The sequence below is a fragment of the Pleurodeles waltl genome, chromosome 8, assembly GCF_031143425.1.
Source record: "Pleurodeles waltl isolate 20211129_DDA chromosome 8, aPleWal1.hap1.20221129, whole genome shotgun sequence".
NCBI classification, from domain to species: Eukaryota; Metazoa; Chordata; class Amphibia; order Caudata; family Salamandridae; genus Pleurodeles; species Pleurodeles waltl.
In genome coordinates this window covers 743705912-743727771 of record NC_090447.1, presented here as the reverse complement: position 1 = coordinate 743727771, position 21860 = coordinate 743705912, and the positions used below count along the sequence as shown (strand labels likewise).

General features: G+C 47.4%; 1 protein-coding gene across 1 annotated transcript in view; it reads left to right on the top strand.

The window, feature by feature from the left end:
* Window positions 1-21860, top strand: part of PROZ (protein Z, vitamin K dependent plasma glycoprotein) — a 284994-nt gene that overhangs the window by 22356 nt on the left and 240778 nt on the right. The window lies entirely within an intron of this gene.

Sequence of the window (21860 nt, the reverse complement as noted above, 5' to 3'; positions counted from 1 at the left end):
TTAGTCTAATAGTCTAAAAATACCACTTGCCAGTTTATTAGAAATTTACAGGAAAACGGAAGTAAACTACGCAGACATTTCTGCTTCTCTTGAAAGAAGTGGACGTCTCTCTTATTGTTGCCATACCATAATTTCTTTTTACACTAAGGCGGCGCTAAAGTGGCTTTTCTGGTGTGCTGTAGGAGGCTGGCCTGGTTTGTAGTGGGTACCTATGATACCTACACCATATACCAGGTGCAGTTATCCCTTATTAGTGAAATGTAGGCAGTGTCTAGCAGTTTAGGCTGTCTAGAGGTAGCTGTAGCAGAGCAGCCAAGGCTGAACTAGGAGATATGCAAAGCTCTTGCAATACCACTATCGTCACACAGTACTTATACACAATAAAAGTCAATACTCAGTGTTACCAAAAATAAAGGTACTTGATTTTAGTGACACAAGGCCAAGAATATCTTAGAGGCGATACTAGGACTGGAGGTAAGTATTATACACAATAAATATCCAAGTAACCAAAATCAGGTAAGTACACAGCAAGAAATAATTCTAACACTGAAAAACACAATAGGTTGCAATTGTCCTAGAGGCAACACAAACCATATACTAAAATAGTGGAATGCGAATAACGAATTCCTCCCTAGGCAAGTGTAGTGTGTAGAGGGGCGCTTGGAGTGTAAGAAAACACCAAAGATAACTAACTTTTCCTGGGCACCCCAGAGCCCAGGAAAACAGGAGTAAAGTACAGCAAGTTTCCTCAGTACACACTACAATTTGTGATGAAGAATTATGCAAGAACCAAGCAGGACTGCAAGCAACCAACAATGGATTCCTGGACCTGAAGATGTGTGGAGAGAGGAGACCAAGTCCAGAAGTCGATGAAGAGTCCTGGAAAAACAGGAGCCCCTTCCAACCTGGAAGAAGGTGCAAAAGTGGATTCTCCGGTTGGAAGAAAAGTACAGAACTGCACCAAAGAAGATACCTGCGGGTTCCTGCTTGGTGCAGGAGATGTCCCACCTCGGGTAGTTTGATGTAGGCTGTTTGCATCACTAGATTCCACCAACAAGCCTTGGTTCATGCAAGAACGAGTTTTTGTGTCAAAGAGGAGCTGCCCGGTCCCAGGAGGGACCTGGGGGTCTGAACTCAGACTGAGGAGACAGAGGGGGCTCTCAGCACTTCAGAGAGCCCTCAGAAGACCAGGCAGCATCCACAGGAGTCCCAGGACATGGGGACAAGGGAGTTGCAAAGAGCGGATATCGCAGCACTACACAAAAGGATCCCACGCCGCTGGAGAAACCCCAGGGAGCTGAGCGCTGCAGGATTGAGTGCTGGGGACCTGGGCTATGCTGTGCATGAAGGACTTTTGGAAGAAGTGCACAGAAGCCCAAGGAGCTGTAGAGGACGCAATGCACACAGGTACTGTCTGGTTCGGGGAGGCAAGCCCTTACCTCCACCAAATTTGGACAGCTGGATCTTTGGACAGTGAGGATCACTTTGGTCCACCACTTGTGTTCCAGGGATCATGCTCGTCAACAGGAGAGGAGTCCCTGCCTACCTGTCGTCATTGCAGAGAGGTGCCTGCTGAAGCAGGGAAGTGACTCCGTCACTCCACAGGAGATTTCTTATGTTCTTCCGGTGCAGGGTGAAGACAGGCAGTCCTCAGAGCGTGCACACTGTGGAATCTGTTGCATTTGCTGGCTGGAGCTGAAGTTGCAGTTCACAGTAGCCTTCCTGTATGCTTTGTTGCATTTACAGCTGGAGCAGTCTGCGGTTGATCTGACGGTCAGAAGCTGAAGCAGAGGATACAAAGGAGTCCTGGAGGAGTCTTGCAAACCGAATCTGAGGAAACACCTAGAGGAGAGACCCTAAATAGCCCTGAGAGGGGGATTGGCTTCCTACCCAGGTATGCACCTATCAGGAGGGGTCTCTGACGTCACCTGCTGGCACTGGCCACTCAGATGCTCCCAGAGGGTCCCCACACCTTGGAATCCAAGATGGCTAACGCCAGGGACACTCAGGAGGAGCTTGGACAGGGGAGTGATCACTCTCCTTTCCTTTCTCCAGTTTCGCGCCAGAGCAGGGACTGGGGGTCCCTGAACGGGTGAAGACTGAGTTATGCAAAGAGGGCACAGTTTATGCCCTTCAAAGCATTTCCAGAGGCTCTGGGAGGCTACCCCTCCCATGCCTGTAACACCTATTTCCAATGGAAGAGGGTGTAACACCCCTCTCCTAAAGGAAATGCATTGTTCTGCCTTCCTGGGATTGAGCTGCTTAATCCCTAGGAGGGCAGAAACCTGTCTGTGAGGTGGCAGCAGCTGGGGCAGCAGTGGAAACCTCAGAGAGCTGGTTTGGCATTACTGGGGGTCCATAGTGGAGCCCCCAGGGAGCATGGAATTGGTCCCCAATACCAGATTTGAATTGTGGGGTTCAATTTCACAATCTTAGACACCTCACATGGCCACATTCGGAGTTACCATTGTGAAGCTAAATATATGTTTTGACATATATGTAGTGCACGCTTATAATGGTGTCCCCACACTCATGAAGTCTGAGGAATTGGCCCTGGACAATGTGGGGGCACCTTTGCTAGTGCAAGGGTGCCCTCACTCACAGGAACTTTGCACCTAACCTTCAGTCAATGAAGGTTAGACATATAGGTGACTTATAAGTTACTTTAGTGCAGTGAATATAGCTGTGAAATAGTGTGTTCACTATTTCACTCAGGCTGCAGTGACAGACCTGAAGAAAGGTTTGTATGAGCTCCTTATGGGTGGCAAAAGAAATGCTGCAGCCCATAAGGATCTCCTGGAACCCCAATGCGCTGGGTACCTAGGCACCATATACGAGGGACTTATAAGGGGGGGTCCGTTGTGCCAATTACAATTGGGATATGGAGCCACTAAACTATAGTTTCAAATTTGGTACATAGAGAGAGCATAAGCACTGGAGTTCTGGTTAGCAGAACTACAGTGACACAGTCAAGCATACCAACAACACATATAGGCCACAAACTATGAGCACTGGGGTCCTGACTAGCAGGATCCCAATGAGACAATAAAAACACACTGACAAAGAGGTCTCAAACTATGAGCACTGGGGTCCTGGCTAGCAGGATCCCAGTGAGGCAGTAAAAACACACTTACAAACACTGACACACAGGCCAAAAATGGGGGTAACCATGCTAGAAAAAGGATAATTTCTCACATAACCCCTCCCCAAACGAAGGACAACAAGGCTAACCTTGCCCAATTGAGACTTTATTGTCTAAGTGGTGATAACTGGAGAGTAGACCTGCAATAGAGTGGTTACTCCCTTTATCATCCACTGTATGGTTACTCCCCTGTGGGGATGTAAACCACACAGTTTAAAGATTTGTAACTAGAAAACAGCGCAAGTGTATATTCTTAGATTCTCTATTTGTAAGTTTTAAAGTGGGGCAGGGGAACTGTTCCACTGAGCCTATGTCAAGACAGGGTTGCTGTCCTAAGGATGAGAATGCTAGACAGGGCTGCTGTCTCAGTAAGGCCATAGCTGGGCAAAACGTTTGTCCATATGGCTGAAAGAGAGAACAAGGTTGCTGTTTCTCTTGGATTGGAGGGGTACTGTCTGGTATGGGGAGGCAAGCCCTTACCTCCACCAAATTTGGACAGCTGGACCTTTGGACAGTCAGGACCACTTCGGTCCACCACCTGTGTTCAAGGGATCATGCTCGTCAACAGGAGAGGAGTCCCAGAGTACCGGTCGTCATTGCAGAGAGGTGCCTGCTGAAGCAGGGAAGTGACTCTGTCACTGCACAGGAGATTCCTTATGTTCTTGTGGTGCAGGGTGAAGACAGACAATCCTCAGAGCGTGCACACCGTGGAATCTGTTGCATTTGTTGGCTGGAGCTGAGGTTGCAGGTCACAGTAGCCTTCCTGTATACTTTGTTGCAGTTACAGCTGGAGCAGTCTGCGGTTGATCCGATGGTCAGAAGCTGAAGCAGAGGATGCAGAGGAGTCCTGACGGAGTCTTGCAAACCGAATCTGAGGAAACACCCAGAGGAGAGACCCTAAATAGCCCTGAAAGGGGGATTGGCTTCCTACTCAGGTATGCACCTATCAGGAGGGGTCTCTGACGTCACCTGCTGGCTCAGATGCTCTCAGAGGGTCCCCACACCTTGCAATCCAAAATGGCTAACGCCAGGGACGCTCAGGAGGAGCTCTGGGCACCACCCCTGGGGTGGTGATGGACAGGGGAATGATCACTCCCCTTCCTTTCTCCAGTTTCGCACCATAGCAGGGACAGGGGGTCCCTGAACGGGTGTAGACTTGATTAGGTAGACTTGATTATGCAAAGAGGGCACCGTTTGTGCCCTTCAAAGCATTTCCAGAGGCTCTGGGAGGCTACCCCTCCCATGCCTGTAACACTTATTTCCAATGGAAGAGGGTGTAACACCCCTCTCCTAAAGGAAATGCATTGTTCTGCCTTCAGCTGGGGCTGAAGTGGAAACCTCAGAGAGCTGGTTTGGCAGTACTGGGGGTCCATTGTGGAGCCCCTAGGGTGCATGGAATTGGCCCCCCAATACCAGATTTGAATTTGGGGGTTCAATTTCACAATCTTAGACACCTCACATGGCCCTATTTGGAGTTACCATTGTGAAGCTACATATATGTATTGACATATATGTAGTGCACGCTTATAATGGTGCCCCCGTCCGGGAATTGGCCCTGGGTCACAGTAACTTTGCACCTAGCCTTCAGTCAATGAAGGTTAGACATATAGGTGACTTATAAGTTACTTTAGTGCAGTGAAAATGGCTGTGAAATAGTGTGAGCACTATTTCACTCAGGCTGCAGTGGCAGTCCTGAGGAAAGGTTTGTCTTAGCTCCTTATGGGTGGCAAAAGAAATACTGCAGCCCATAAGGATCTCCTGGAACCCCAATGCCCTGGGCACCTAGGTACCATCTACTAAGGACTTATAAGGGGGGTCCAGTGCGCCAATTAGAATTGGAATATGAAGTCACTAAGCTATTGTGACAAATTTGGCACACAGAGAGAGCATAAGCACTGGAGTTCTGGTTAGCAGAACTCCAGTGACACAGTCAAGCATACTGACAACCCATATAGGCCAAAAACTATGAGCACTGGGGTACTGACTAGCAGGATCCCAGTGAGACAGTAAAAACACACTGACAAATAGGTCTCAAACTGTGAGCACTAAGGTCCTAGCTAGCTGGATCCCAGTGAGGTAAGAAAAAACACACTGACAAACACTTGCACAGAGGTAAACTACGTGGGTAACCATGCTAGAAAGAGGCTACTTTCTCACACGGGCCATATTTACAAAGGCGTGCAATGCATGCATTGCACCACTTTGTAGCCCCTTGCACTACATTATGTCTGTAACAGGCATAATGTATGCAAGGGGGGCATTCCCACGCTAGGAGGCCCGTGAAAATGGCGCAGTAAAATTTATCAGATTTCACTGCACCTTTTTTGGCATTATTCTAAATGCCTGATCCGAGCAGGCGTTACAATGACACATCCATAGACACCTATTGGCTTCCTTGCACTTTGCTTCGGTAGCGTCAACATTTCTGACGATAGTGTAGCAAAACACCACCATTAGCGTAAAAAATGTTGACGCTGTTGTACTTCGTTTTTTTGCTTTTGACGCCATAAGTGCGCCGGGTATGCCAAGACGTGGGTCATGGGCTCACTATGCCACTGAATTCAAGCTAGCCTGGCTGATGAAGGGTGATACCCTGAGACCGGTCCCAGGATGCTTGTTTCCGGTCCAGGGAGGACCTGGCCTGGCAGTTCGGGCTGGACTGTTCCCATGGGGATCAGGGTCAAGACTGATTTGCATATGGCTGGGTCCAAACTGGGGTGGCATGGTGAGCAAAAGAATTGATGGATTAAACCCAGATCTGTGACTGGGGTGAATGTTTGATTGGTTCTGCATTCCGTCCATCATTTGTGTTTGTTTGCTCTTGACGCTATAAGTGCGCCGGGGATGCCCAGACGTGGGTCCCGGGCTCATTATGCCACTGGATTCAAGCTAGCCTGGCTGATGAACGGTGATACCCTGAAACTGGTCCCAGGATGCTTATTTCCAATCCAGGGAGGACCTGGCCTGGCAGTTCGGGCTGGACTGTTCCCATGGGGATCAGGGTCAAGACTGATTTGCATATGGCTGGGTCCAAACTGGGGCGGCATGGTGAGCAAAAGAATTGATGGATTAAACCCAGATCTGTGGCTGGGGGTGAATGTTTGATTGGTTCTGCATTCCGTCCATCATTTGTGTTTGTTTGCTCTTGACGCCATAAGCGCCGGGTATGCCCAGACGTGGGTTCCGGGTATGCCCAGACGTGGGTTATGGGCTCACTATGCCACTGAATTCAAGCTAGCCTGGCTGATGAAGGGTGATACCCTGAAACCGGTCCCAGGATGCTTGTTTCCAGTCCAGGGAGGACCTGGCCTGGCAGTTCGGGCTGAACTGTTCCCATGGGGATCAGGGTCAAGACTGATTTGCATATGGCTGGGTCCAAACTGGGGTGGCATGGTGAGCAAAAGAATTGATGGATTAAACCCAGATCTGTGACTGGGGTGAATGTTTGATTGGTTCTGCATTCCGTCCATCATTTGTGTTTGTTTGCTCTTGATGCTATAAGTGCGCCGCGTGTGCCTAGTCGTGGGTCCCGGGCTCATTATGCCACTGGATTCAAGCTAGCCTGGCTGATGAAGGGTGATACCCTGAAACTGGTCCCAGGATGCTTGTTTCCAATCCAGGGAGGACCTGGCCTGGCAGTTCGGGCTGGACTGTTCCCATGGGGATCAGGGTCAAGACTGATTTGCATATGGCTGGGTCCAAACTGGGGCGGCATGGTGAGCAAAATAATTGATGGATTAAACCCAGATCTGTGACTGGGGGTGAATGTTTGATTGGTTCTGCATTCCGTCCATCATTTGTGTTTGTTTGCTCTTGACGCCATAAGCGCCGGGTATGCCCAGACGTGGGTTCCGGGTATGCCCAGACGTGGGTTCCGGGCTCACAATGCCACTGGATTCAAACTAGCCTGGCTGATGAAGGGTGACATCCTGAAACCGGTCCCAGGATGCTTGTTTCTGGTCCAGGGAGGACCTGGCTTGGCTGTTCAGGCTGGACTGTTCCCATGGGGATCAGGGTCAAGACTGGTTTGCATATGACTAGGTCCAAACTGGGGTGGCATGGTGAGCAAAAGAATTGATGGATTAAACCCATATCTGTGACTGGGGGTGAATGTTTGATTGGTTCTGCATTCCGTCCATCATTTGTGTTTGTTTGCTTTTGACGCTGTTGTACTAACTACCGCCATTGTGTGCCGCATTATAAATACGGCGCATCAATGGTATTGTTAGGTGCTGGTGGGGGGGGCGCAGAAAAAATTCGCCCACCGTAGCTGATGCACCAAGTTTTCTTAAATATGACCCTAAGTACATACATGTTCCTATAAGGTAACATTGTGCAACATTACAACTTTGCTAATAACAAGAGCTATTAAAACAGTACTCAAACTAACAGCTGCAGAAAAAACTGCACCAGAGAAGCAATGAAAATATGATGCACAAGCCTAAATCTGATGCGCTTATTCCCATAAACACTACATCCCCACTGTACAAGTAAATCTACTCCGCCCCATTACACACGTGGCAACTGACAGTAAAGATCCCATCATAGCAAAACATATCACACACCAGATCTAAACGATATCTGCTTAGAAGATCTTGCAAAGACATGGCAAGAACCATGTCATTTCTGTTTTAGTCAACTGCTTATGCATCTGGGACTGGCTCTAGGGTGGTGCGACCGGTGTCATCGCAACTGGTGCTGACTTTGGGAAGGTACCTTGTTTGCAAGAATATTATAGTTTTAAAAGCCCCTACGGCAGAGTCCCTTGGCTCCAACAATTTTCACGCCACAAAAAAAATTTCAAGATAACTCTGGTGATTAATGTTCTGTCTGGAGTAAGTTCAGAGTTTTCACTAATGGAAGTTTTAAGGGGTTAATATGCCTCCTGCGAAGAACATGTACTATGCAGAACACAAAGCACATTTAACACAGGTTATTGCTCTTGTCAGAGAGGTAATTTTCTTACTTACAGTTTATAAGTTAAAATCCTAATGTAGAACAGTTAACTACTAACTGTCATCCTAGAATTTCATGCATTTCGCAAGGTATAGATACAGTGTTATTATTTTTTTCCCATGTCTTTCATTATCTTAATGTAGGAAAAAGTGTTTGATTGGGTATAAATCAATTGTTACTAAAGAAACCCCCCAACCATGGTGTTACATTTTAAATCCTGAGTTAATGATTTACCAGACCAAGCATTCTTAAACTATACAGCCTACCTGTATGAATGACATGTGACTCCTACATTTTGTAGTGCTTTGTCTTATATAACATTTCTTATACACTGATTTACACACAATGATTGATTGTTTCTATGTAATGTGTGTGCGATCTAAAGTGCTCTGACACCCTACACTGCAATGAATGGCGCTACAAAACTAATTAAATGCATCTGAGAGAGAGTGTTTATGGAGACTTGAGGGGCACTATTAAAGGGTGATAGTGAAGGAATCTGTGGCTGAGGTGGTCAGTGAGAGGCACCACAACCAATGTCTCATATGGCACCACCACCGCCAAGGCCAGCCCTGAAAGCATCCCTTGAGTTGTGCATTTCAGCATGATCATTCCTCTGCGTCTTCAGCACGATTTTGTAGTATTATGGTTCTGTGTAAGAGATCTTCCAACCACTGTACTAGGGACTTACCAGTAAATCAAATATGCCAATCACGGAAAGCCAATTACACAAACATTCTATATGGGAGCACTTGCACTTTAGCACTGGATAGCAGTGGTAAAGTGCCCAGAGTAACAAAAACAGCAAAAACAGAGTCCAGCACACATCAACAACCTGGGAAACAGAGGCAAAAAATTAAGGGAGACCACGCCAAGGATGCCAAGTCTAACATGTGTCCCGCCCAGCTGAAAGTGGGGAGCAACTACCCAACCTCATGGGAGTTCTTATCACTAAGGCAGAAGAATCTGGACAGACCTTCAGCATTGACATCTTCTGTGCCCAGACCACAGCAAAAGCTTCACGCTCTATGGCACTCCACCTAAGTTCCCTGGGAACTAACCTCCTGCTAATGAAGGCTACAGGTTGATCTAATCCCTCTTCATTAAGCTGTGAGAGTACTGCTCCTACACCCGGCTCTGAGGCTTCTGTTTGCACAAGGCAGCTTTCAGGGCATCAAAAGCGGTCTGGCAAGCCTCGGTCCAGATCACCTTCTTTGATTGCTTCTTGGAAGTCAACTCAGTCAAGGGGGTAACAATGGTGCCATACCCCTTGACAAATCTCCTGTAATAGCCAGTGAGGCCTAAAACGGCTCTCACCTCAGTCTGGGTCTTGGGAGGCTCCCAAGCCAGAATGGTATCAATCTTTGGCTGTAGGGGTGCCACTTGGCCACTCCCCACCTGGTGTCCTAAATACACCACAGAACCCTGCCCTATTTGGCATTTTGTTGACTTAATAGTGAGGCCTGCCTTTTGCAGGGCCTCCAATACTTAGCAGAGGTGTTGCAAATGTTCCTTCCATGTGGAACTAAAGACAGCAGTGTCATCCAGGTAGGCGGCACTGAAGTCATCCAGTTCAGCCAACACCTGGTTGACCAACCTCTGAAAGGTAGCAGGGGCTTTCTTCATCTCAAAGGGCATCACCTTAAACAGGTAGTGCCCATCTGGGGTGGAGAATGCAGACCTCTCCTGAGCCCCCTCAGTCAGGGTGATCTGCCAATACCCAGAGGTACAATCAAATGTACTTAGGTATTTGGCAGCTCACAACCAGTCAATGAACTCATCAGCTCGGGGTATGGGGTGTGTGTCAGTCTTGGTGACCACATTGAGTCCCCGGTAATCCACAGAGAAGCTGAGTCCTGGAGTGGCACCAAGAGCAGCAAGCTTTGGGACCAACACCACAGGGCTGGCCCAAGGGCTGCTGGAAAACTCAATCACTCCCAACGCTAACATTTTAGAGACTTCGGCGGTCATTCTGACCCTGGCGGTCAAAGACCGCCAGGGCGGAGGACCGCGAGAGCACCGCCGACAGGCCGGCGGTGCTCCAATGGGGATTCCGACCGCGGCGGTAAAGCCGCGGTCGGACCGGCAACACTGGCGGGCTCCCGCCAGTGTACCGCCGCCCCATTGAATCCTCCAAGGCGGCGCAGCTTGCTGCGCCGCCGAGGGGATTCTGACCCCCCCTACCGCCATCCAGATCCCGGCGGTCCGACCGCCGGGATCCGGATGGCGGTAGGGGGGGTCGCGGGGCCCCTGGGGGCCCCTGCAGTGCCCATGCCACTGGCATGGGCATTGCAGGGGCCCCCGTAAGAGGGCCCCTAAATGTATTTCACTGTCTGCTGTGCAGACAGTGAAATACGCGACGGGTGCAACTGCACCCGTCGCACAGCTTCCACTCCGCCGGCTCGATTCCGAGCCGGCTTCATCGTGGAAGCCTCTTTCCCGCTGGGCTGGCGGGCGGCCTGAAGGCGACCGCCCGCCAGCCCAGCGGGAAAGTCAGAATTACCGCCGCGGTCTTTCGACCGCGGAACGGTAACCTGACGGCGGGACTTTGGCGGGCGGCCTCCGCCGCCCGCCAAGGTCAGAATGAGGGCCTTCGTCTTTAATGTTAGCCCTTACTCTGTCAGTCACTCAGTAAACTTTGTGTTTAACAGGAGGACTGTCCCCAGTATCCCCATCATGTGTACACAAGTGTGTGACCCCTGGGATCAGAGAGAACAGTGAGGCAAACTGACCCAACACATGGCGACAGTCCCTCTGTTGCTCTGGGGTCAGGGAGGGGAAGAGGATATCTCCCTCCACAGACCCATCTTTTTCTCCAGCAGACAGGAGGTCAGGAGGAGGCTCAGTCTCTTCCTCCACCCAATCATCTGTTGCTAGGAGCATGGACAATTCAGTTCGCTCAAAGTGTGGCTTGAGCCGGTTCACATGCAGGACCCTTAAAGGGTTTCTGGGAGTCTGCAAGTCCACCAGGTCGGTGACTTCACTCTTGTACTCCACCACCTCAAATCCTCAATTCGGCCAGTCCACTTGTGCTGGAGCGCCCTAGGCTCCACTGGCGCCAATACCCACACTTTTTGTCCAGGGTGAAACTCGACCAGAGTGGCATTCTGGTCATACCAGCATTTCATGTCTTCCTGGCTTGCTTTCAAGTTCTCCTGTGCGAGACCCCTGAAGCAGGCATTCTGGTTTCTCAAAGCCAGCATGTAACTGAATACATCCTGGGGAGGTTTACTAGGTGCTTTCTCAAAAGCCTCCTTGACCAGACTCAAAGGTCCCCTTACAGGGTGGCCATATAACAACTCAAAAGGGCTAAATCCAAGCCCTTTTTGAGGCACCTCCCTGTAGGCGAACAGAAGGCATGGTAAGAGGACGTCCCTTTATGCCTCAAGGGCTCTGACAGGCCCATGATCATGCCTTTCAAGGTGCGGTTGAATCTCTCAACCAGACCATTGCTTTGGGGGTGGTAATGAGTGGTGAACTTGTACGTCACCCCACGCTCCTGCCACAGAGACTTCATATAAGTAGATATAAAGTTGGCACCCCTATCAGATACCACTTCCTTGAGGAACTCCATGCAGGAGAAAGCCCCATCAATGCACGACCCACCACAGGGGAAGTGATTGACCTCAGAGGAATGTCTTCTGGGTGCTGGGTGGCATGGTCCACCAAGACCAGGATGAACCTGTTACCCATGACTGTCTTGGGAACCAGAGGCCCGACAATGTCCATAACGACCCTTTCAAAGGGGGTACTAACTACAAGAAAAGGTTGGAGGGGAGCCTTACATTTCCCCCACCTTGCCACTCTCCCGGCAAGTTGAGCAAGACCTACAATGAGCATCTAAGTGCCTGTGCATTAGGGACCAGTGGAAGAGGGTGACAAGCCATTCAAAGGTCTTGTCATGCTCCAGTGTCCTGCTAAAGGCACCTCATGAGCCAAACCCAGTAGGAAGGCCCTGAGGCACTGGAGTACCACCAGCACACGGGCTGACCCAGGCTCAGAAACCTTAGGCTCATTATACAGGAGTCTGCATCAGGTGATATCCTGGCTCCTTGCCAGCCGCCTGGTCTACAGCCTGCTGCCGCAAACCCACTAGAGTAGGGCATGTCTTCTGTGCCTCACAGAATGCCTCCCTGGTGGGTCCCCCTTCCTGCTGCCAATGTGACAGCTCAGGGACCTCACCCAGTTCAGAGCTACCTGTTATTCTTTAGGCTCTGGGCGTCACCCACAGGCTCCACCTCCTCCCGGACCTTGGGAACTTCTGGGGCCGGTTTACCGCACCCCCTGCCTTTTCTTTTTTTGGCGGTCCCCTGGGTCACTGTTTCAGGCTCCAGGGGCTGTTGACCACCCTGAAGAGCTGCCATTGACCTGGTAGATATGCATGCTCACCCAGGCAGACCCAACATCTCCAAGTGCGACCTGGGATCCACCTCTTTCCAAGGGGAATCTTCCAGGTCATGGCCAAGCAAACAATCCACAGGCATGGTTGGACTTAGAGCTACCTTCAATTAACCTGAGACCCCCCCCAACATTCAAAGGGAACCTGCACCACTCAGCACAGGCACTCTGAGTGGTCCACTGCAACTACTTGGTGAAGTACCTGGGGATCTATCTGCTCTTCAGACACCAGGTGACTCCTCACTGTAGCCACACTGGCTCCTGTGTCTCTCAGAGCCTCCACCCTCTGTCCATTAAGGGTTCCCCAGTGCCTGTACTTTTTAGTGTTCTCAGGCACTAGGGTTCTCTGGACCATCTCACTGTCCCCTAGTGAAACAAGGGTCATCTCAGCTGGCTCCGAACCACCTAGAACCAACTCCTCCCCAAGCGCTACACTAGTCATACCCTGGGACTGCGCACCAGTGGGTGCCGGTGTACTCTTGGGGCACTTGGGGTCCCCCCTCACATGACCCAGCTGGTCACATGCATAACACTCACGTGGGGGGCCCCCTTCTACAGGTTTCCCTTTAGAGAACCAGGGCTTCTTTTCACTGGGGGGGGTCTGGGAATCCTTACCCTGGGAAATAGGTTGGAGCCCTTTAGCTAACTCCCCCTGTTTACCCTTACCCCCCCCTTTCTTCTGAGAGGGACCCTGCCTACCCTTGGTGTGGTCTCCCCCATACCTCTTTTGGACCCTGGTGCTCTCCCAGCGGTCCGCTTCCTGCGCAAGCTTCCTGGGGCCAGTCAGCTTGCTGTCAATTAGGTGCTGGCACAGCTCTGTAAAACATAAACTGTACAAGTGCGCCCAAGCAATTAAATTGGAAAGCTACTCATAAGTTGTTACCTTACCGCCCTTCACCCAACCATCCAGTGACCTACAGAATGAATCAACACATTCCAAACATGTTTGGGATTCCTTCCTCTTATACTGAACCTTTCCTTATACTTCTCACAGGTGAGACCATACCTTGTGAGTAGGGCATCCTTCATGATACAGTAGGTGAGCCCTTGAGGATCCCCTAAGGATGTCACAGTATCCCTCCCCTCTACCTCAAAGTGCTTCCACAGACCCGCCCCCCAATGAGCTTCAGGGACCAGATTCATATGGAGAGCAGACTCATACCCCTTGAACCACAAGAATATGTCATCCTTCCTTTTGTAATTCTTCACAAGATAGTTAGATTGCTGCCACCATCTCTACTAGACTGGCTCCTCTGATCTAGCGCCCTCAAGCTAAGCTCATGAGCAAGCCGTATCTTTTTGTACTCAATGGCAATCCAGACAGAGCCTTTTTTGCAGCTTCTGAGTTGATGCAGCACCTGTTTCGCCATGGCTCCACCAACACAGCGTGTCTTGATTTCCTGTGCATCATCTCTGGGGCATCAATTTGTCATTGATCCCACATCACAGGAAGGAACCGAGGCTGCGTGTCCAGAAATCAACGCATCGCCATTCCTGTGAGGAAAGAATCAACACATTACCCCCCACTGCCAGTAAGGAACCGGCAGACACATCGGGGGTGATTCTGATTCTGGCGGGCGGCGGAGGCCGCCCGCCAGAATTCCGCCCCCATTATACCGCTCCGCGGTCAGAAGACCGCGGAGGGTATTATGAGTTTTTCCCTGGGCTGGCGGGCGGTCTCCAAAAGACCGCCCGCCAGCCCAGGGAAAAACTCCCTTCCCACGAGGATGCCGGCTCGTAATCGAGCCGGCGGAGTGGGAAGGTGCGACGGGTGCAGTGGCACCCATTGCGTATTTCAGTGTCTGCAAGGCAGACACTGAAATACTTTGCGGGGCCCTCTTACGGGGGCCCCTGCCGTGCCCATGCCATTGGCATGGGCACGGCAGGGGCCCCCAGGGGCCCCGCGACCCCCCCTACCGCCATCCTGTTCATGGCGGCTTTCCCGCCATGAACAGGATGGCGGTAGGGGGGGTCAGAATCCTCATGGCGGCGGAGCGCGCTCCGCTGCCATGAAGGATTCCCCCGAGCAGCGGTAAGTCGGCGGGAGCCCGCCGACTTGCCGCTTCTGACCGCGGCTGAACCGCCGCGGTCAGAATGCTCGTGGGAGCACCGCCAGCCTGTTGGCGGTGCTCCCGTGGTCGGTGGCCCTGGCGGCCACCGGCCGCCAGGGTCAGAATGACCCCCATCGTCTCTCCTGCAAGGAAAGACTTGACGCATCCCCTCCCCTCCGCAGTAAGTAACCAACACATTGCTTTGCTTTTTGGCACCTCAACTCCCCTGAAGCCCGCCTCATCTTTGTTTTTGACGCATCCCAGATACTTTGTGCTAAAAAGGTATAATCATTGATTCCTATGAGCTAAGACTCATTTAAACCTTGAAAAAGTGGTATCTTTACTTGTGCATGTTGGATCTTTGTTGTTTTAGTCTTGTTTTATTCAGATAAATATTGTCTATTTTTCTAAACTGGTGTGGAGTCCTTTTGTAGTGTTGTGTTACTGTGTGTTTATGTACAAATACATTACACATTGCCTCTGAGATAAGCCTGACCGTCCATGCCAAGCTACCACAGGTGTGTGTGACTCCCTTACCCTGACTAGAGTAAGGGTCCCCACTTGGACAGGGTGCAAGCCGTTGCCAATTAGAGACCTCATTTCTAACAATGGCCCTACCCATGTGGGTTCTTTAATCACTGCAACAGCAGTCTTTGTAACGCCATTATCTTCCTGTGGTTCTGTAATCTTTTTAGGTCTCACCTGACAGCACCCATGCGCTGTTGCTGTAAGGGGTATTGTATAAAGTAAAGAGCTTGGAGCCTACCTATTACATATCATTTTTGGCTTCATTGTCACTCTTCTTGGCAGCCACCTAATTGACCTCCATATGTTACATGTCACTTCCCTTTATGTCTCCAGAGCATGGACCAAGTACTAATTGATTTAGATAAGTGTCCTTCTACTGCTTACACTGTGATTCATGTTACTTTTTTTCCATTGTTTCTTTCTGTCATTTCAAACTCTATGTTACACCTTGGGTTGCCTTTCCTCCCGTACCCTTCCTTGCATGAAGGCTGTTATTTTAAGAGTTCCGTACAATCACACACATAAAACAAAATATTGTTTGTTGTTGCCTCAGTTTGTTATTTTTTTTAATTTGGAGCTTCTTTTTGCAGTCCAAAACAAATAGCACAGATTATTAAATCAGTGTTTTACTTTGTTTCATAGTTCGGCTCTTCCTTTTATAGCACCAAACAAATGATTCGGAATATTAAAGCAATCTGTGTGATTGCATGTGTTTGTATGAGCAGAGAAGAGGTGCAGCTTTCAAAGAATGCCCCTTAAAGCACTATCCTTTTGTGCAGCACAGCAACTACCAGATGTGGATCTCTGAGAGCTTCTGTGTCCAAACCTCAAGGGAAGTATGAGGCTGAAATACTTTCATAAACAGTAATCTCAGACAGTAAATATGCGTAATTATAAAGTCTTATCCAGTAGTATTCTTGTTACAAACGTGAGGAAGAATGACTGATGTCTATCTCCCCATCACTGCTGCTTGCCAGTGGTGCACATGGCGCTACGGTTGGCACTTACCTTCTGCATTTTGAAGCCTACATGCGCATGGCTAGCTAAACCCTCAATAGGTGCGCTGCTCCAAACGTGTAATGCTAATTTTAATTTACCGATTGAGGTGCTTAAGGACATTGCCCTTTGCAGAATTAACTGGTTTTCATTTCCATACAGTTCTTTCTAACAAGGCCAATCCAGTCAGAAGCATGATACAAATAAAAGGGCTAATCATGGTATCCTGGGCAACAAAACCAAACTGCCTGCGTAAAACACAGCGAAATCACACCCCGAATAAGTAGCATCATGTCCAGAATTAAACAACCAGAGCTGGCCTCTGCTCTACATCTTAAGGCACTACACGCACAGCGTTCCTGAGGCAGGCTGCTTTAAACAACATGAGCAAATGACATAGGGTCAGATATGCGAACCTGAAGTTGTGATTACATCATAGAAGTGATTCACGCAGATGCTAGAGGCAGGGTTAGAAGTCCTGGCCCCAGGGCTACTGATTCATTAACACGAAAACAAAATAAGCCTACTCATATGAAGGAAGGTCAGTCAGTCAGTCATAAATTCTTTATTTGGCATCAACCTTAAAAGTATAAAAACAACAGGTTATACAAAATTCTTTAAAAGTTACTTATTGCATTATGCAGTCATATACACAGTTCCAAATGCATTCTAGTCCTTATCAACCAACTCTATTTACATAATTCATTAAGTTGTTCAACCTTAAATAAATTTAATTTCCCTACTAAACCTTCAGGGTACAACATACCTATCAAATTGACCCACATATGATTCTAATAAGGTTTACATCCTTACAATTTCATAAAGTGCTTTTTAATATAAAATGCTCTGTATTTTACTTCTTGCCTTGCTACAACTTAGCAAGTTTTCTATGTTACCGGCGGCCCATAGAATTTTAAATAATCAATTTACATCCATTGAATCTCTTCATTCACCATTATTACCTACATTACACCGTGCCCTGTAAGACCCATTAAAATCCCTCTTAATCCAATAAAAAATCGACCTAGTGCGCAAGTTACATTCAAAAACCTCATATCGACTAGCAGCTTGAGCGTTTGATTCCCATTAATAATATTTTACTCCTTAAAAATTGGTCTTAAAAACTTTTTACGCACTTCTTAAAGCCAATAACAATCTAAAAGTAGATGTTGTGTGCTACATTTCTGAAGTAAACCGCACGTACAAAGGCCCTGGGTGTTCCTGAGAAATACTTTTACTTTGGAATCCCTATAACCTGGATGTAACCCAATTCTGAATTGTAGCACTGTGTCCCTTAATCTTGGGTCTGGAAGAGCCTCTATATAGGGGAAACTTTCCGGGTGCCTCTATCCACCCACCATAGCCTGGATTTAAATTTTACCTTCCAGGTACTTCAGATCTATTTCTCTTTCCCTTTCCTTCACCATTAATCTTAGGTTCTGTTTCGGAATTTGTTCTCCACACCACTGGTTACTAGGTAAGCCTAAGCGGGCGCAGACTGTTTCTAACTGTCCTTGTTTTTGTTTCGTCCAGTATAAATCGCTTGTTATTATTTCTTTTTTACACAATCTCGCAATCTTACAAAGCCCCTCATCTCTTATGCTTAACCAAAACTTCAGTGCCGCTTGCAATCCACGATAGGTCCATGACGTAATCTGACATTCTGCTCTTATGCTTGTATCATACTTGAAGGAGGCAGCGGTAACATTTGCTTTACTCAAATTCCTTCTTCTGTCTCCCAATTTAATTTCCCCAAGAATGTTAAAACTTCTAACCCATATTGAAACTGGGGGCTTACCATAGCATTAAAAGCTGAAATAACCAGCTGGAGGGAGGGTCCCCCATATTTACTACTGAATTGTCTCAAACCCCAGACCGATGATAGTGATTTATTTTTTAGGGCTTCAATATGATTTTTCCATTTCAAATCAGAGTCGAACCACATGCCTAAATACTTATATTGTTTTACCTTCTCTATTTTTTCTCCTCCAAGAAGGTAAGTAAAGGCTCTCTTTTCTTTCCCTATTGACATTATTTTGTTTTATCCATAGTTACTACCATTTTTTTCCTTTGGCAATAGGAATAAAACACATGCAGTTTCCTTTGTAGCCCTAGCTGCGTCATATCCATTATCACTAGATCATCAGCGTGTAATAGACAGGAACATGCATTCCATCCATTTTTGGGCATAGACCTTTAACCTCCCTCAGCAACTCTGGCAAGTCTGACAAACATAATGTAAATAGTATTGCGGCCAGCACACAACCTTGGCGAAGTCCATTTTTTATAGGGATCTTTTTTGAGAGTGAACCACTCATATCTAAAATTACTTGGGCCCAGTTTTGAGAATGCAGAACCTGCAGGAGAAATAATAAGTCAGAACTAATCCCTTACTGTTTTAGCATATCCCACAATAGTTTCCTATCGACCAAATCGAATGCGGCACGAAAATCAACAAAACAGCAAAACAGGCTTCCTCGCATTTCAATTTATTTTTTTGCTAATGACCACAGGCTAAAACAGTGCTTAATTGTTGAGTGCCCTTCTTTAAACCACCCTTGTTCTACTGGTATCAAATAATTTTCCTCAGCCCATTCCTTGATCAATCCCAGCAATATTATCGTACATACCTTTTCTCCTACATCTAATAAGCTTATCAGACAGTACTTTTTTGGTTGTGTAGGGTCCTCCTTTTTATGAATCAGTCTTATCATAGCCCCCTTCCAATTCTCTGGGAAACATCCGTGATCAAGAATTTTCCAAAATGTAGTGTGAATTTTTTTTACCCACCAATCAATGTTTTTTTATATTATTATTGCTGGGAGATTGTCTGGGCCAGCCGCTTTAGTTAATTTAAGTGCTACGATAGTTCCTTTTATTTTTTGTGGGACAAACGCTAATCTCATATCCTTACCAATTTTCCTAATAGCTCCATATTCTTCGTCAGCATCAGAACCTTTATATACGGTAGACAAATATGCATACCAGTCCTCTTCTCCAATTAAACTCCGCAAAGTTCCTAACCTTTTCCCCTCCCTTACTAACTGCCAGAAGCCCCTGATATCCTGTGTGCTTATCACCTCAATCATTGCATCCCAATTCTTCTTAATATGTGCCTGTTTCCTCTGTCTTATAATTAGTTTATAACTTTGTTTTGCCTGACAAAGCTTTTCTTCTGTAGTCACAGAAGGTCTTTTCTTATATTCCCTTCTTAATTTTCGCATCTTTCGCTTTTTGCACCTACACTCCCAGTTGTACCAACTATTGCTGTTATTAATCTTATGTGCTTCTCCCTTCTTCTGTCTCTCTTGCAACATTTTTAATTTAGTTTTCAAGCAGTCCACCAATCGCGCAATGCACCTATTGTAACCTTTGAATATATCATTTAGATCTTCTTCCATGCTAAAATTTGGATAGTTTACTATCAGTTCATTAAGTGCTTTCAAATTACTTTCTGTAAGTCGGGTTGTTATCCTGTGAGGGTACTCAACCTGCACTATCAGCACCTTTTCCCTTTCTTTTTGTTTTTTATCGGCTGATCGAATTGTTAAGCGGCCAATGGTCGCTACCCTCTATATATTCAATTCCAAAATCAAACACTTCTCCAAAAAAAACAGGTATTTATGAAAGCATAATCAACAGGGCATGCCTGATTGCCTATACGAAAGGTCTGTTTTGCCGGGCAATCCGTATTCATACGACCGTTTAGATAGAAAATACCTAGTGAATCTAAAATTTTTACTAAGGACAAATCGCGGGCAGAACATTTTACATTAGGAAAGATGCTATTTGAGATTTGTGCAGCTACCAGTAGCTCCTTGTACGGCTTATCACTACTTTTGGGGTCAAGTTTGTGATTAAAATCACCCAGCATCAGTGTCATATATCTAACTTTACCAATACATAGTAATTCCAAATCTTCCACAAACAGCCCCCGCTGGGTCTCATAATCATGTATATACACGTTAATTATCATAAGCTGTTTCAAACCTCCTATTGTATTGTAAAGATCTACATGACCTGCTAATAACCAGCGGCTTTTGGTTTTTATTACTGTGAGCTTATTCGCTATTCTAGTTGAGGCTAAGGTTATTAAGCCCCCGGATCGGCGGCCTAACCCTTGCTGTGTTGCTCCCCTAAAAAGCCGCATAAAACCGTCTACTGGCTCTGGTTTCTCACACGGCCAAGTTTCCTGGAGACACAATATATCGAACTTTTCTAATCCTCCTTTAAATAGGTCATGTTTAAAATGTTTTTTATAACCCCCCCAAGTTCCAGGAAAGAATCAAATGGCTGTGCTCAGGGCTTAATTCCTAGTCCACATCGTTCAATTTCCCCCACTATAATTGTTGAGGGGCTCAGAACAATTCCTCCACTGTGGTTCATTACACTCAGTAACTACATTTACTCTTAAACTGCCATTTTTTTATCCACACACCATCTTTGATTTTCATTACATAACAAATTACACTGCACTTGATTTGGCCGCAGGCCTGCATGGCACCTAAGGGCCGTACTGTTTCGTTCCTCACCCTCTAGCTCACTTTGTTGCACTAAACTTATTCCCTCTTTTAATAACTCCTTCTCTGCATGCAGTACTAATCGTCTGATACATTCAGAATAGAAGAGTACTTTGGACACCTCTTCCCCCTCCTTATTTTGTATACATCCTATTTGCTTTAAATTTTCTGACTCAATCTCGCATAAACCTGGACACAAAGCCATAACTTCCAAAAGGCGTGTACAATTCAAGGGTTTTAGCTTCCTTTGCCATTTCCTACCAATCTCACTTCTCCCGGGCTCCAAATATAACCACCTACATTTACTTCCACTGGGATTATCCCACTCCCTCTTTTCCCTGGGATATTAGGTGAAGACAGAATCCCACTCTTCGCTGGGCAAACTGGTTTATCTAATTCTCTACTTCCCCTACTTCTGGCTGATCTCCTAGTGTTGTTCTCTCCCCCTAGCCCACTACTTACCCTTCTATCTTCCCTTTCGCCTGTTACCACTCCTTGGCTGCCCTTCTTTCTACCCTTCTTTCTTTCTCATTGCTGACTCTCTTCTCCCAAGGATGTGCTAGGAATTTTTTGTGACATGGCCCCTCGCCCTAGGGCTACAACGTCCCCCCAATGGCCTTGGTCAGCCCTTAAGTTGATGGCCAGGGCTGCCTGTGCAATCTCTCCTTCACTCACTACTGATGTTCTGCTCCCAGCATTTCCTAACTTACTTCGCTCCCTAGATTGGGATTTGTTGTGGGGTCTATGGAATCCATACCCCCTTCTCCCCCATCTGCGATTCCTCTTTATCACTAGCATTGGTTGTTTGGAGACATATACTGAAGGTTGACTTGTTGTCTGTATGAAGGCTGGTTCCCCACCTCCCCTATTTTGTTCGATAGTATCTGTTTCTTGATCCTTTTTTCCAATACCGGGCATACTAGCGCTGCCATACTACAATTAATATATTTTAACTCCTCTGTTATCCCTTGTAATTGGTTTTTAGGTAGCTTCCCTAAACTATTATTTGCTGTCAGCACTTCTAAAATTGCCTGCTGAGTTTTTTGCATTAGGAACATTACATCAAGTATGTGATTCAGCAGGTACAGCACTAGTATCCAAGGCAAATGCGGATTGTCTTCCCAAAAGGGAGGACGGCCGGAGTGTGTCCGGATCTGCACCCTCTGCAAAACTCCCTTCCAGCCCCCCAACAAAACCCATCCTTTCCGGGACTGGCGGGCTTCTTTCCTCTTATCCTATACTCTCCCATTTTTGAGGCGGGGGAGGGGG